This window comes from Symphodus melops, assembly GCF_947650265.1.
Source record: "Symphodus melops genome assembly, chromosome: 19".
In the NCBI taxonomy this organism is placed as follows: domain Eukaryota; kingdom Metazoa; phylum Chordata; class Actinopteri; order Labriformes; family Labridae; genus Symphodus; species Symphodus melops.
In genome coordinates, this window is record NC_136709.1 from 5982290 (window position 1) to 5997801 (window position 15512).

The 15512-nt window shown below is 40.3% G+C and overlaps 1 protein-coding gene across 2 annotated transcripts in view; it reads left to right on the forward strand.

Annotated features, from left to right (window-relative positions):
• Window positions 1–569: 569 nt before the first annotated feature.
• The window catches only part of lrfn5a (leucine rich repeat and fibronectin type III domain containing 5a), a gene marked incomplete at its 3' end in the record, with an annotated part of 119466 nt that continues 104523 nt past the window's right edge, over window positions 570–15512 (forward strand). For both annotated transcript variants that reach the window (XM_079369668.1, XM_079369669.1), the window contains exon 1: window positions 570–1519. The remainder of the gene's footprint in view (window positions 1520–15512) is intronic.

Genomic DNA, 15512 nt, shown 5'->3' on the forward strand with positions numbered 1-15512 from the left:
ACCAGTGGGTAACATCATTGGTAATACAGCCATGCTTCATACGTCTATAAAAGCCTGTCCTGACCCTGTGTAAAATTGACAAATGTAGTGTTTCTGATGAAACACATGGCTGTTACTTCTTTGTTGGGTTGTGGTACCTCTTCTTTTTTTTTTTTTGCACAGCATATTTCTTTGTAATGTGTTCATCAAATATAGCCTGATGTCTCTGTAAATGATTACGCACATAATATACAAATATATGGATGCTCAATATAAGCTTAAAAAGTTAGAGATTATCAGGTGTAGACAAATTGAAGGCTATTTATTGATTCATGTCCTTCAATATATTTGCAATGGGCACTTTCGCATTTTCACACATAGGCTACCCAGAAAAAAAGCTGGAATTTCTGTGACACAAAACTGGGGCAGTTGGACCTTCTTAGTCAGTCAGAAATATCTAGGTGCATGAAAGAAACCATAGGCGTTCCAGGAGTCGTACTGTCGTGAGCAATAGGTTGATTTTATTTTGAAAGTAACACCAGGAAATTGAGGTCTTGTGTTTGAGCCAACTTGACAGCCGTCCTGCCCGTTGCGCTGTATGGATTAACGGTGCAGGAGTAGCGACCGGTGGGGAGGACTGAGGATCAGCGGGACAGTGGAGTGGGGCTCTCGGTGTGTATGCGCGTCGGTTGTACTGGGATATTACCTGCTCCGATTTTGTTGCTTTACAATTGCAATCTTTTGTCCTGCTACATACTGCAGTGGACACGCACAGAGTCGAGTTAACAGAGGGTGAGCGACGTAAGCAGGACACGGAGACAGAGAAAGAGGGGATAGGTAGAAGCTCGCGACTGTGAAGTGTCTTTCCAAAAAAACCTTCATTAAAAAAAGATTTAAAGGCGTCCAAACAGGAAAGGTGCTACTGTGGATTTTCAGGAGTGTAAAATCAACCTTCAAACTCTGCCTGACGCGCTGGAATGATTTGTTGGAATAATTAGACTTTTCCGCCCTTTCATCTGGGATACTTTATCTTTCTGTGGAATTCCTCCTATTTCACCTGCTGGAGCACAGTGACCGACGGAAAAGGAAGGAAGGAAGGAAGGAGGCAGAAGGAGGTGGGGAAAAAAGAGAAGACAAGAAGCCGTTAAAGGGGAAAGGGGGGACCTTCTCAGTTTCTCTGGGATTGAATTCTTTCCTCGACCCGTTGATGGAGGGATGAGACGGGGAGAAAAAGACGGGGAGAGAGAGCACGAGAGAGGAGGAGGAAGAAGGGGATGTAGTCGTCGGGCGCTGTAAGAATGCAAAACGGACGCACCCCTCTGGAAGACAGGATTGAAAAATAAACCCATACATACGGAATTAACAACCATTCAACGGATATTTCTAATCCATACCTCGATATATATGGGGCATATTCTCTTATCTGGAACCTATCTGTGTGGAGTTATAACTACAGTCAGCACCATCTTTCTAATTATGGGATTTTGGAAGACAATTTCGCACTGACACCGTACGCAGGAACCGTAACGGCCGGAAAGAGGTAAAGTTTAAACTCCTGTCTATTCATTCGTGCAAAACGACCGATGAGTTTTCTTGTCCAGCTGTGTTCTTTCGTTTAAGTCTTCACGTTCTCTCTCTCTCTCTCTATCTGACTGTGTATGGTGGAGCGAATGAAATGTGGTTGCTGAAGGATATAAAAAAAAGGCAGGTGTGGAGTTATTTCTATCCTCCTGATATCTAGTCTTGATGTTGAAATGGGGCGTGGGGAGGCATAGAGGGTGCTTTTTTTTTTAGAGGGATTTGGGGTGGGGGATATAAAGAGGGTGCTTCTGTTGGTGGTTGTACATGAAACCCAACACAGAGCAGTGCAAGGTCAAAACGAGCCCTGTACAAGTTAAAAGGTCTCCCCTCCCTCCACCCCCCCATCTGCATGGCACCCGAGCGATTGAGACTGTGATGGTTGGACGCTGAGTTTGGTTAGTTTAAGTAGGCTTCATTTCAGCTGCTAATGCACCCAGTTGAGAGCTATGAATTAACGTCAGTGTGTCTGTGTGTGCGCGTGTGCACGCAGGAGTGCGCGTGTTACCGACGCCAAAAAGAAAAAGAATGTAGGTGCGCGCGCAGCATATCTTCAGCATCCGTAAACCATTTTAGGGGTTCACGGACTCTATTTAGTAGCCTTTAGACTCAATCAGTTGTCAAAGTAAAATTATACTGTGTAGCCTTCTGCACCTGTTTTTGTGTGTGTCAACACTGCACCTGGACTGAGAGAGAGAGAGAGAGAGAGAGAGAGAGAGAGAGAGCGAGAGAGAGAGAGACTCGCCAATAAAGCCTGTGATTTTAATTGAATTGAGCTGAGAGACAGTGTAGCCTAATCTTTTAGTGTGCACCTATATATGCTGTGTGGTGTTAGGGTTGCACTTAGAATTCTCTGTAAGTTTGAAGTAAATTTGAATGCGCATGAACAGCTGGTAACAATATTAAATGCAGTTGTTATTGTGCGTATTGCACGTGCGCGTGCCCTGAACCACTACCCCACCTTGTTGGCACACTGTCAGATGATGACGGCCGCTTTTGCATTGTCCTCTAAATGTGTGTACGCTTTTGTGTGTTCACGCACGGAGCTATATGTTTCAACTGATAAAGTGTGTGTGCGTGCGTGCCCGTCTGTGTGTGTGTGCATGCATGCGCTTGTCCTGACATACAATACTAGTGAATGGAGCGGAGGGTCAGTACATTGCAGTTCCATTAAACAGTCCTCCTCGACTGCTGAACATTCCACTGTCGTGATTTCAGTCAATATTCAACATTCAACATCCGCCTCCACGCTGACTTTGGATTTCTCTAATTTGATATCAATAATGATTGAACAACATTCGCTCCCTTGCTAATTCATTGTGGCTTTTATTTCCAATGTTAATTGGAAGTGCTCATGTTCTTTACAAATTGAAAAGCATGCACGTGCAATGCATCATAACCACTCTAAATATTTTTTTTATTTTATTTTCTAGCTTACATACTGCCACTTTTTTAATGCACTTCTCACAATCTGTTCTGGTTGGAGCATATTCTGAGCAATCTTCCCAGCAGGATAACTTTGTTTACTGTGATCATTATGTTGACAACACGTCACATTTTGAATCCAGGTAGACACACCGTCAAATGAGCTGAACATCTGTTTAAGCTGACTGCCTTTAAGACAGATCTCTCAGCTGAATTGGATGTTTCTGCCTGTTACGGCCTTCATGACTTAACATCTCAAAATAAATGCACATGTTGTATTCAATATAAAATGGCTGGAAGGTTTTAAGTGTGAAATTGAAGCTTAAATATGGATGTCTCCAAGAAAAGAAAAAAAGGAAAAAAATTATGATTCTTTGTTCTATGATTTTGGATTTGGCATCTTGGTTTATTCACTGTGACATATTATCTATGAGTGAGACACACAATGCTTATCAAGAGACTCCAAATAGCAACAAAGAGGATTCCACTGTTTTTTTTTCTTCAGTGGAAAATGCTAAATATAGGCTGGTGTTGCTCACCCTCAGACCACTGAGCATGTGATTAAAAAATGGTAAAAGTAACAGGTTGTGAAAATTATTTTTCAGGCATTTTTTTGATCATGTAAGATATTTGAGTGAATTGTGTAGCAAAGGTGTTTTTGTCATAATACAAACTCTGAAAGGCTTCCTTTGACTCCCATTCTGGATGTCTTACACGTGAAGATGTGGGAAAAAAATGCAAATTTAAAAAAAAATGCAAGAAATAAATGAGTGAAATACCAGGAAAGAAGAAGAAGAAGCAAAGTGAAGCTTCCTGAATGGTGAGGGAGGGGGGTTAGGGTGGCGGCAGGGGATGTGGATTAGATCTGCTGATCAGTCGGATAGCCTGAGGATAAAAGCAATCCTCTCTGCAGTCTTTACCACTCTCTGCAGACGTCTATGCTGGTGCTGTATCCATACCGCACTGTAATGCAGCTCGTCTATACTGTATGCTGTAGGAGTTATTTTGGTTTCTCAGCAAATGGCAATTTATCCAAATTAATGTTCACTAAATCAGCAGAAAATGTCTTAATCACAAATGAACATGTTCATTTAACATTTTAAAAGAATTGTCGACTTGAGAGTTTAATTTGCCTCTAATTTAGGCCCATGACAGGTCACGGCACGGCTCCCTGTTCCCTGTTCCCTTGACTCTATCATCTGCTAGATTGGAGTTGCATCAGTTTGTACCGGTACAGTAGTTTGCGTTGATTGATCAAGGCAATAAATTTATGCACACGAGCCACTCATGCTGGTGCTAATGGCCCGTGGATATGGAGGCATTATGCAAATGCTTCCCTGGCTCTGGAAAAAGAATGTGGGTGACTGAGCAAGGGAGAGAGACTGGTGATTTTAACTCCCATTTTAGTTGCGTTCAGCCGCCTATTTACGCCTAAAAGGAGTGGTTTGCCGTGCCATTAGGTGCAGGATAAATAGCAGTGCATTTGTTTCACAGATTATTCTCTGAGATTTTACTGGCCGATGTAAGACAGGGGAAGAAAACTGTTCTATTTTAAAGCTACCCCTGACTCTTGTTTAGTTATTCACGTTTAATTTGCTGTAGTGGCATTAGTGCCAAATGAAAAGTGTTGGAAGTGCCATCTGGTCCACGCTGTGACTCGCTGTGTGTTTGTGTTACTCTCCTGATAATGAAAGATCATTTCCTGTTCCATACTAGCATGTACGGCTGAAAACTGAGATGAGGCAAGTATCCCACTAGTCTTGAATTTCCCCCATCTCTTATTATTAATTAACTCTCTCGTCCCGTCAAGTTAACCCCCCCAAAAATAGAACAGGAACTTTTATCACACTGTTAATAATGGGAGTAAAGAAGCTGAAAGGACTGTTCTTTATTCTGGGGGAAGGGGGAGGGGGTTATTTTACCTGTCTTTCTTCTTGCCCTCTGTTTATCTTCTCTCTGTGACTTTCTCTCTCTCTTCCACTCTCTGTTAAGCTATCTGACAGAGGGCTGCAGGATCCTGTGGAGTGGGTGGTGGAGCTCTAATTCAATTTATTCTACTGCTCGAAGACAGACAGGGGGAGCAGGAAAGAGACAGAGAGAGCAAGAGAAAGAGGGAGATAGGGAGGAGGACCACAGATGTTAGGGAACATTTCCTATTAGCAGTGGAGAGGCAGGCCTTCCAGAAGGCTGGCCTGACACTTGATTCTGTAGGGGACATACGTGTGTGTGTGTGTGTGTGTGTGTGTGTGAGTGTGAGAGAGAGAGAGTTTATGTAACTGTGGTTATTAAGACGAAAAAACAGTATGTCTTTAAAATGTCATTACTGAGTCTGACACAAAGACAAACAATGTGTACTTCCTCCATTATCTGGCAAACCAAGAAGGACTAACCAATCAGACTGAAACGTTCACATGACCTCAACTGTCGAGTTACACGGCTCACTTCTTACTCTAAAAACAAGTAAAGAACTATTTTCAATTCATAGCGTTTAGTAAAAACAAAAGTGGTTGTCATGTTCAATGATTGATTTTGTGAGCGAGCATTCCACTCATGATGAAGAAAAACCAAATGTGAAAAAAATATAGTTTGACCTCTGCAGAACAGACAAACACCACCGCGAAAAGTAAACCTAAGGAGGGCTTTTAGGATTTTGTTCATGGAAAAACATCTTTTTGTTGTCTGTTTATTGTCCTTTACTTGTTGGAATTCATCCTCTCAACCTCTCAAACATGAAACACATTATAGGTCCAGAAACCAGCTAAGGTGTCCCTCAGGGTCCTATCTCAGGTCCTCTTATTTTTAGTCTGTTTTGAAGAACAGTTTAACGTGGGCAAATTCCTGGTTTTGAATTGCATCTTAAAAAACTTGATGTAAGAGCTGACGGTTTTTGTAACGACTGAATTTAACCAAATAAAAGTTAATTTGGTGTCTGCCTTTGGTTCAAGCCAAAATAGCTTCAAATCCTAATCATTTGTTTTACTTTAAAGATAACTTGATTGTTAACTAAAGGACTGCGTTACATCACTTCTGTCGGTTTGTTGTAGTTTAAACATTCAGGCCCCGTGTCCACATAGCGTATATCATCTCATGTATGATATTCTCCGTATATTAGCTTCTTATGAATCCTGTCTTGTACCCCCATCCTCTTTGCTCCGTGCCTGCTGGGGTAAAACACGACCGAAAAACAAACAGTAACAGTATAAGTAACAGCGCCATGTTAGTTATATATACAGTGGCCGTTTCTTTCACACCGAACAAACGCTTCTTGCAAACACTCCAGATCCCACAGCCAGCACTTGTCTGCCCGGAGAAAACTCCAGGTGGACACAGGGCCTTACAAACTCATTTTCTGTGAGGAATTTAATGGACCTTCCCAGGAACTCATGGTACTTTTAAATCTGCCAACAAGCCTCTCTCTCTCTCTCGACCCAACAATTAATTTCACTCTTTAGTTGTCTCACTTCAGTGTCGATAACATAAAGAAAAAACAAGGCAGCAATGTTTACAGGTCAATCTTTTATCATTTACTTTATCGACAGTTTCAGATCATATATTCACAAAATGTCTCATATTCAGAAAGAGTTTGGTAATCCAAATCACCAAAATACATTTCTGGGATAAAAAGACATAGACTACATGTAACATAATGATGTAACATTGCTTTTTTTCACAAACTAGTGCTGCTATGTTGAATCACAATTACTCCAAATAAATAGCCTGCCAACACAGGATTAGTCTTTGGCTGGCTGGTAGCTCTAGTTAAGTTCCTGCTTAAAATCCATTACAAGGTCGTTAATTACATTAGAATAGATTTGTGTTGTTGTTGTTGTGGCGGTTGTGTGCCTGGCATCTTCTTGGAATTTTACCTCATCTGCTGTGTGATTGCAGTACTTTTTGGTCACAGAGGTGACCTGCATCACTTCATTCTGTTGAATACTGTGTGTTTATTTAGTTGAATTGTAGCCGTTTGACTTCCTTCTTTCCCCCTTGCTGTGGAAGTTAAATGACTCTCACTCACTTGGTTTCCCCCCCCCCCAACCAGCCAACCAACCCACCTCTCTTTGCACACCTGCTGTTTCAAAATCATGCGTGACATGTCTGACACTAGATCCCGCTTTAGGATGCCAGCAGGGAGGATGTTTGTGTACACGTGTGTGTCTGTGCGAGCGTGATGGTGTGAGCATGAAAAATGGGTGACATGACAGATGTGAGACATGTCGGGCGATAATGAGCTGTGTTCAGGACAGATAACTGTGGGTGAATGTGACACAATACAGACAGTCTTTTGGCTCTTGGCCCACTTCCACTGTCTGTCCTGATTTCTGTCTATATACTGTATGCATACAGATGAAGCATGCATTATGTACTGTATATTTAAAGATAATAACATTTTTTGTCGAGTGACCCCTTAAAATCAACCTGTATGTCTTTGGGATCATTTATCGTGATTTGAATATTTTATCTTGACCACAACTTTAAAAACAACACATTCCTATTCCAAATGTTGTACAATGTCTGTGCATTACATTTGCAACAAGAGTCTCGACAGAATATCTCCAGGTACTCATTTATAGGTGGCGTGAATGCTTTACCGATGAGTTGCATAAAAAAAATGACTATTAAGATGAGTCATCTCAGTCTATTTTTAATTTGTCGTGCAGGCTTTCCAGCCTATACAGAACTATGTTCCCTTGTTATAATAGGCCGAATTATAAATAATGTTACCAGGGGATTCCACTAGCAGGTAGTACACACATGCTATTCACGTAGCCCACAATCCATATAAACACTGCCTTTAATAAAACATGCTAACAGTACAGTAGTTTTTCTACAAAAAAAGGATCTTAAGGTTGAAATGTGTGAAACATCAGTGCGAGAGAAAGCTTTTATATGCTGAGAGAGAGGCTTTGTAGAATTATTGAGAAACTCCCTTTGTGGAAGAAGCTATTGTAGGATCAGACTGGGGCACAGACATTAAAAAAGTACTGTTATACATGTCGACGTGATCTGAACTACAATACACTGTTACCCCCCACCATAAGGCAGCTCTATGTGGTTAACAACAACTAACACATTGACCCAATATAGGACTTAAAACAGGTAAACAAAGTCAAAACGAAGACTTAATGAGACACAAAATAATTAATAAAAGTGTAATTCAATAATAGAGACACAATCACTGACTGAGAGACACAGCAGTCACAACTCCAAACGCCTCTTATCTAAACTCTGACAGATGCATCTCATTGAGTGATCAGTGTTTTCACCTGTGCAGAGCTGGAGACAACAGGGGGGGAGAAGGGACAAACAGCACAGGGAACAACATCAGGTCGTAACAAACGCAGGACTTGATGTGCAGTGTAAATGTAGCCCAACATTACCTGCACATCCTGGCGTCCCTGTTAGCATGCTGTGTGCATCCTTACCTGTCTCTGCTTTCAGACGAGAGTGCAGACTTGCTGAGTGTGTGAAACTCTGGATGCCTGTTAGTCCTCAGCCTGTGACAGCAAAGCATGCTGACAATTTGTGTGGTCTGTGTTTTTTTTTTTTGCAGAGCTGCATTTGTATGTTGTGCTAAACCAACGTGTCATGTCCATTGTGCGTGACATTTTTTTTTTCCTTCGAGGACCTACACAGAAACAGCGACACTTCTATTTCCTATGAAAATGGCATTGCTTGAAAAAAAAAAAAAAGCATGACAAGAACATCCCGTGGGAGAGAAAACAACTAAAAATACCTGGCGCGCAAAAGCAACACAATCCACTGACAGAGACGATGTGAGAGAGTGCTAACACATCGTTTGAAAATAAATGTACAGTATAGTTATTTCTTTCACATCTGGCCGCCTTTCTGTTTACATTTTTTAATCAAGGTAGAATCCCTAAATCAACCTCATTAAATGTAGAAGGTAAAATCTAATCCAATGCAAAGAGGATGTATAGTACAGTCATCTGTAGTTGTGTAGTTGTTCTCTACACATTCAGTCTAAGTGTGTTTGTGTATTTTTAGAATTAAATCCCCCAGGCCATTTCCATAAATAACAACGTGTTCCCAACTTGTCAGCTAAGATAACGAATAAAAACATTTCAAATCCAACCTGACTTTAAGCGTTCATCTTTGCTAGTGATGCTTGCAGATTCATCAGAATGAATAAACACATTAGTGTTCATTACATCAATGATGATGCTTTCATTCATGATAGACATTCCTCACAGATTCACACACGGACATTTGTTTACATAAATGACTCCATTGAAATGTAAACATGAAGATTATGGACAGCGAATGAGGATGCTTTGATTCCCAGTTAGTAAAATGGTCCAGAAGCAGAAAAATGGTGGCAGCTGTGGCACAGCGGTAGAGTTGGTCGAAAACGAGGGGTTCGATCCCCAGCAACATGTCCGATGTGTCAGACACTAAACCCCGAATTGCTCCCGCTGCTTCTTCGGCAGCGTATGAATGTGTATGGTGTGAGGGAAACACCAAAATGCTATCAGATTAAACTTGACTTTGACTGGATTTAATTGAAAGAATGTGTTTCTGTCTAATCCGTTACAATGGATTTCAAATTTAAATTATGACAATAATGGTCAAATGGGCCATTCTATGCGGGCCTTGGAGTAGAAAAATGAATCAAAAGGAGGGGTGTTTCAAGATCCTTCATCATGTGTCACATTTTAAAAACAGAAAAACTATGAGTCACTGGCTGAACATGATTTGTGTTCTTGAGTTAAATGTCATAAGCATTACAGGACAAAGCCACAAAATTATTATTCTGATTCTGTCTGACTGCTTTGTCAACGTCCACATTATTTTTTATGATTATAATAATTTGACCAAGAGTCGTGTTTTTTGGCAAAAAAACCTTCTGCAGATTTCACGGATGAAATGATGAAACAACTATGAAAAGCGACATCATGCAGCTGGAGGTTGGAGGGAGATATTTCAGCACCAGGGACAGCTCCATGCAGACAGCGCTTGGACTGAAGCATAAAGTGGCACCATGGACAGCGACAGTAAACAGCTACTGCTGAAGAACATTGCCAAAACAATTGTGGTACAAAAGGGATGATTAAAAGGGATAGTTGACAACCGATATTCAGTTTTTCTTTTTGTCCTATTGTATTGGTACGTTTTTAATAATCTCTCCCTACCATAGCTATGACAGGTAAGGGACATAAAAGGATCCCATTTGTGCACATGGATTTTGTTGTTTATTGAAAATGTGGTCATTGTGTCTCAGTTCAAATCGATTGATTTATGTTTTTCAACTGGTTGCATGGAAAGAAACAGTTCTTCTGACTGTTTGATTTAGTGCACAGTTCTTTAAAGAGTCCACCAGAGGAGATAAGCTTGGAAAGGTTTGTGTCCAGGGTGTGATCGATCGTTTTGTGAGCTTTCCTGTTTCCTGAGTCTGGAGATGTATAAATCCTAAATTGAGGGCAGGCCGGCACCAGTGACACACGAGCTCAGTATTACTCCTGGAATCATAAAGGATTGTGGACATTACAGGACATATGAACATCTGACAGTTTGAACTGTGTGTTTTATGAAACATTGTGCAAATGTCCATATAAGATTTGAGTCATTGTCTTCACCTGTATATATCCTAAGTTATGGGTCCATCAATATCACTATAGGTAGGCTCCTGTAGTGATTTAATTCACTCGATGGACATGGACCATTGAGTGACAATAGATGACAAGGGGACAAATGGCATTCATCAGCCAAAAAAAAAAAAAAAAAATAGATTAGGACTCTTTCTGTCATTGTAATTACTTCAGCAATGTGACGTCAAGCCACCAGAGCGAGCAGGTCATGAGTGATAAATGGTGGTGTGTTGAGGGGCAACAGTCGGACTGAAAGCTAGCGACGAGATTAAATGGTGCATTTAATTAAGAGGCTTGGGATCAGGATGTCAGAGATCAGTCTTGGCCCATGCCAACTGTAGCTACATTTAGCCTAACTTGTTAGTGAGTGCCATCTGCTCACACACAGATTAACGGTACACAGAAGGCGCTAGCTACGAGTACATTGGTTCTGCACTGCAGAGGCTGTTATCAGAAGACCTTATTCCTTGTGAACGAATTTGAGTCCAGTGATCCAAACGGGGTGGTGGTGTGTGTGTGTGTGTGTGTGTGTATGTGTGTCTGCATTATAACCACTATGCAGGGTGTGACTCTTTCTGCTAACCTTTTACCTCTCCATTAGTGTTTTCTACCTTACCTATGCATACCATACTGTGTGGCTAATTGAACTCTCCATAAATTAAAGCTGTTCCTGTCAGTCACATCAGTACTGTAGCTATAATACAGTACAGTGGAAACAGTTTCTTGCGATCACATCTGTGCAGGTTAAATGAATCACACAAAGCAGATGCTCTGTGCTTGTTTTTCCCTTCATGCATGCTTGTCATTTAATCTTCCTTTGTATTACATTAGATCACATTTTAACAAAAAGCTCTGCTGTTTCCTGCTCTAATTGTCTCTTTCAGTTGATGTTTCAAACACTTATCGATCTACTTCGATTACTCTTCAGTGTACAATGCCTTTTCCGTCGCCAAGAGTCGCCCAAGGGGACTTTACATGACTCGCGCAGTATCAATCCAACTGGCAAGGGCTGCTTCATTGATAGATATTTCACCCATACGTGCTCTTTTCTGGTCCAGACGCTAGTATCCAGGACTGTCTGTCACACTAAATCCATAAAATACAGAACCCAAATACACGATTCCAAGAACATTTAAAGGCCATACTGGTCTGTTTAATCAGAAAAGAGTCAGTATATGGGGAATCCAACACACAGGCAGAGGCATCCAAAAGGTTAGGCAAAAACAAGGGAACGGGTCAAAAATCTAATTTCTCAAGAAAGGCTGGATCGTAGTCACAAGGAACAAGACGAACTGGCACAGAACACAGAGACCACTCAAGGGCAGAGAAGACCACGAGACAGGTTTGACTCATCAGGTAATCACAGACGAGACAGACACAGACACGGGCGAGAGGGCAGGAAGCAAAGGATGTGAAATGAGACGAGCTCAGTATTCAGGCAAAGAGGAAACGTGACATAGAACATGAGAATAACAGAAGGAACAATAATATTACGAAACCTGTTGCTGCATCTCCTTGGTTCGTTTTTTAAGCTTTTTTTTTTTTTTGAAATCTCTCATGATGTTACTCTTTTGACTCTTTTTGTCATCATGATTTCAATCTGCACTCAGCTGCAGTCCTAGGTAACAACTGGTGAGCTGTCAACACTCTGAGGCGAAGAATCCTGAATTAATGCAATTTGACTTTTTTTGTTGTCTTTTGTCGAGAACATGTTTCACCAACTATTTGAATACTATAAGAAACTAAGTCAAACGGTATTTGTAGATGCAGGAAGTTGTTGAAGCCGTTGGATCAATACTGTATAAGCGCCCGATAGTTGATGTATATGAGTGCTTTCTAATGTCTACACTGGAACCTTCTTGTTATTCTCACGCGTCTCCGTCGCTGCTCAAGCAGAAAATGAATCATCATGTTGTGAAAGGCCCTCCATTTTCTGTGGTTTAAATACAAGACATGTCAGAGTCTTTGATTTGTGGCTTTCAGCCTGAATGTTACAGCTGTTCATCGATACGCATATTGAACAAATGTCAATCATTATATTGATAATAAAGAAGAATAAAGCTCCAGTAATTCGACTTTTGTTCTTTTTTTTTTTATTTCATTCTCTCCCCTCTAAGGCTCTGAATAGTAATTTTTGCACAACTCTGTATGAATGATTGAATTTGTACTTTGCGTTCACACACACACACACATTATGTCTGTTCAGTTAGGACAACCAAGGTTTAAAAAATAAAATCAACATCAGCCCCATCAACAATGATGTTACGTGTTTGTAACTCCAAATACATCTGGGCTGGTGAGGGGCATTAGTGGGTTTATGTTGCTGTATGTTGTTTTTTATTAATTTGTTTCCATGGATTATTATTTTTTTTTTCTATGTACTATTTTTATCCATTGTGGAAACTTTGGAAATGAGTGTTTGAAGTCATGATTTTAAGTGCTATCCTTTGGGATTATTGTGCTTTGATACTCCTTGAAGTTGTTTGTACTTTTAAATTCCTAATGCAGGCATGTTGACTTTCCCACATTTACACCAAATACTATAAAACTAAAAAAAAAAACATCTGGCTATTCCCAGCAGTAGGCGGTATCATGTTTTTATTTTAATTATTTTTTTATGTTTATTCTTACTTATTGGCACTGACCTGAACTCAGCAAGCTGCTTTTAAAAAAAAAAAAAATCTGATGGCCTAATGTGTTTGGCTGAAGAATGTGGTTTGAGGCAGCTTCCAGTAAATTTAGAGGCTTCTCTTATGATATTGAGAAACCCAGGTTTCTCAATATCTGCTTGAGGGGATCGATGAAAACGATAGTGTGAGGATTGATTAGATCAGAAGTAATATTGCGACGTCTCTACTGGTTTCAAGATTGAGCATCAAAGTGAAAGACGTGAGAGTGGGATGGACTGCTAGACAATCACATCTCAGGCTGCTTGACTGTTGTGATCCTGTTGTTCAAGAAATGTTGATCGTTATATCACTGAGGCATTTACTTTATCACATATCTACTAATTGCCCTTTGGGCCCTAAGGCCTATTCAGTACAGTAATCCTTTCATGGTAAAACCCTGAGTGCTTGGACTAGTTAACAGCAGACTTATTGAATTAATTTGCTTCAAGTTGTGTACAGCAAAGTAGCACTTGAGATTTGACCTGTGTTTAGATGAAACAACATTGGGTCTTAGAAAGCTTTACAAGCTGATTACAACTTGGGCAGGTTGCTGAATAGACAAGATAAAATGTACTGAAACATTTACAAATGAATGGCCTGATTCACTAAGTATGGATTGCGGTCGCCAGCAGCTCCACAAAGTGAGCATCACTATGTGCTCCAGTAAGGTCTAATTAACAAAGCGCACAGCGATAATGATATTGCGCAAGCACGCTGACAAAGGATGTGCTTGGTTTGTTTTATCTGAATTTGTTGGCGTAAAGCTGTCTGCACCTTCACTCTGCGCAGAGAGCTCTCATGCCGACTGATTTTTTTTTAATTCTGCATAAAAATAATGAGCAAGAAAAGGCAGGAGGAAAGTTTTTTCAGAATTTATTTTGAAGCCAGATGTGAAATGTAAAATGAGTTTCATTGTTTGAAAAAAAAAAAAAAAAAAAAAAAAAGCTACCTTTGGGAATAGAACAGGAAAAGGCACGTAAAAAAAAAAAAAAAAAAAAAAAAACTAATGATCTTGCATCCTTTTGTCGAACAGCTTCAGAAGGTCTCCACTAGACAGGTTAGTGTGATGGTATTTTTTTACAGTAATTGTTTCAAGGCCTTTTGGCGCACAGCTTCTCGCATGTCGTTAAAGCACAATGAACACTGTTCACAGCTTTATAAGGCAATTCTCCATGAGTTTCTCTTTTCAGCTCTGTATATATGCTGCTAGTTTATGCAAACTATACAGCATTTGAATAGATTGCCCCTGCATTAACAGCATTTATCAGTTTAAGGCCATAGCTGTCAGATACACTCGGGTTACCTGGAGACAAGCCCCATGGCTAAGAAAGTAGAGAAGAGCATTGAGCCTTTGGTTGTCTTTTCCCCCCTGTGTAAACAGCTGTAAGTGCTGATCTTGTGCTGTAAATGTTTGTATTCACCCTGCTGTTTTTTAAAGTCAGATGTAACAGTCATTTAGAATATTTTGCTTGAAAATGTAAAACATTTTCTGCCAGATTGGGTTGGCTGTGGCTCAGTGGGTGGGTTCGATCCTAAGCTCCACCTACAGCCAAATATTGTCCTAAGTTGCTCCCTCTTCTTCATTGGCAGTGTTTAAATGTGTGTGAATGGGATGAGTTACTTCTGATTGTCACTCACATAGCAAACCTCTGGTCAGCGATTGACCTAAAAGCACTAGAGACTAGAAAAGTGCTATACAAGTTCAAGTCCATTTATTGTTGACCATGGAAGCGGCTCCAGACATTTAATAAATCAATCAATATTCGTATAGCACCAATTCATAACAAATGTTATCTGAAAGAGCATTCAAACTAGCAATAAAGCAAAAAACAATTGTGACGCTGATGAATTTCAGCGGCCATATGGGTACAACTATCACTCGGTTTAATTCCCCTGTTAGCAAAATAGCCCACTTAACAAATTAACAATCCAAGTAAAGCAACTCTTGTTCTGCAAGGTAAATCTACAGTTTGTGTCAAAGGTTTATGGTGGGACAAAGTTTGACTGTGGTTTGGTTGAAACAAATGCAATCTGCTCTAAAAAGAGAAAAAGGGATCAGTATGGATTATTTCCAAAATGTTCTGAGAATCACTAACCATGAACCATTTCTTTATAATAGTATAGTGCCTGAAGGGATTATGTGTCAACAATTACACCGTGTTATTGCTCCTGCTTTCTGACGCAATCTTCTGTGGCACTTCAAAACTTTTTGAAATAGTGACTTGGTACCAAACATATTAGAAATAATAAG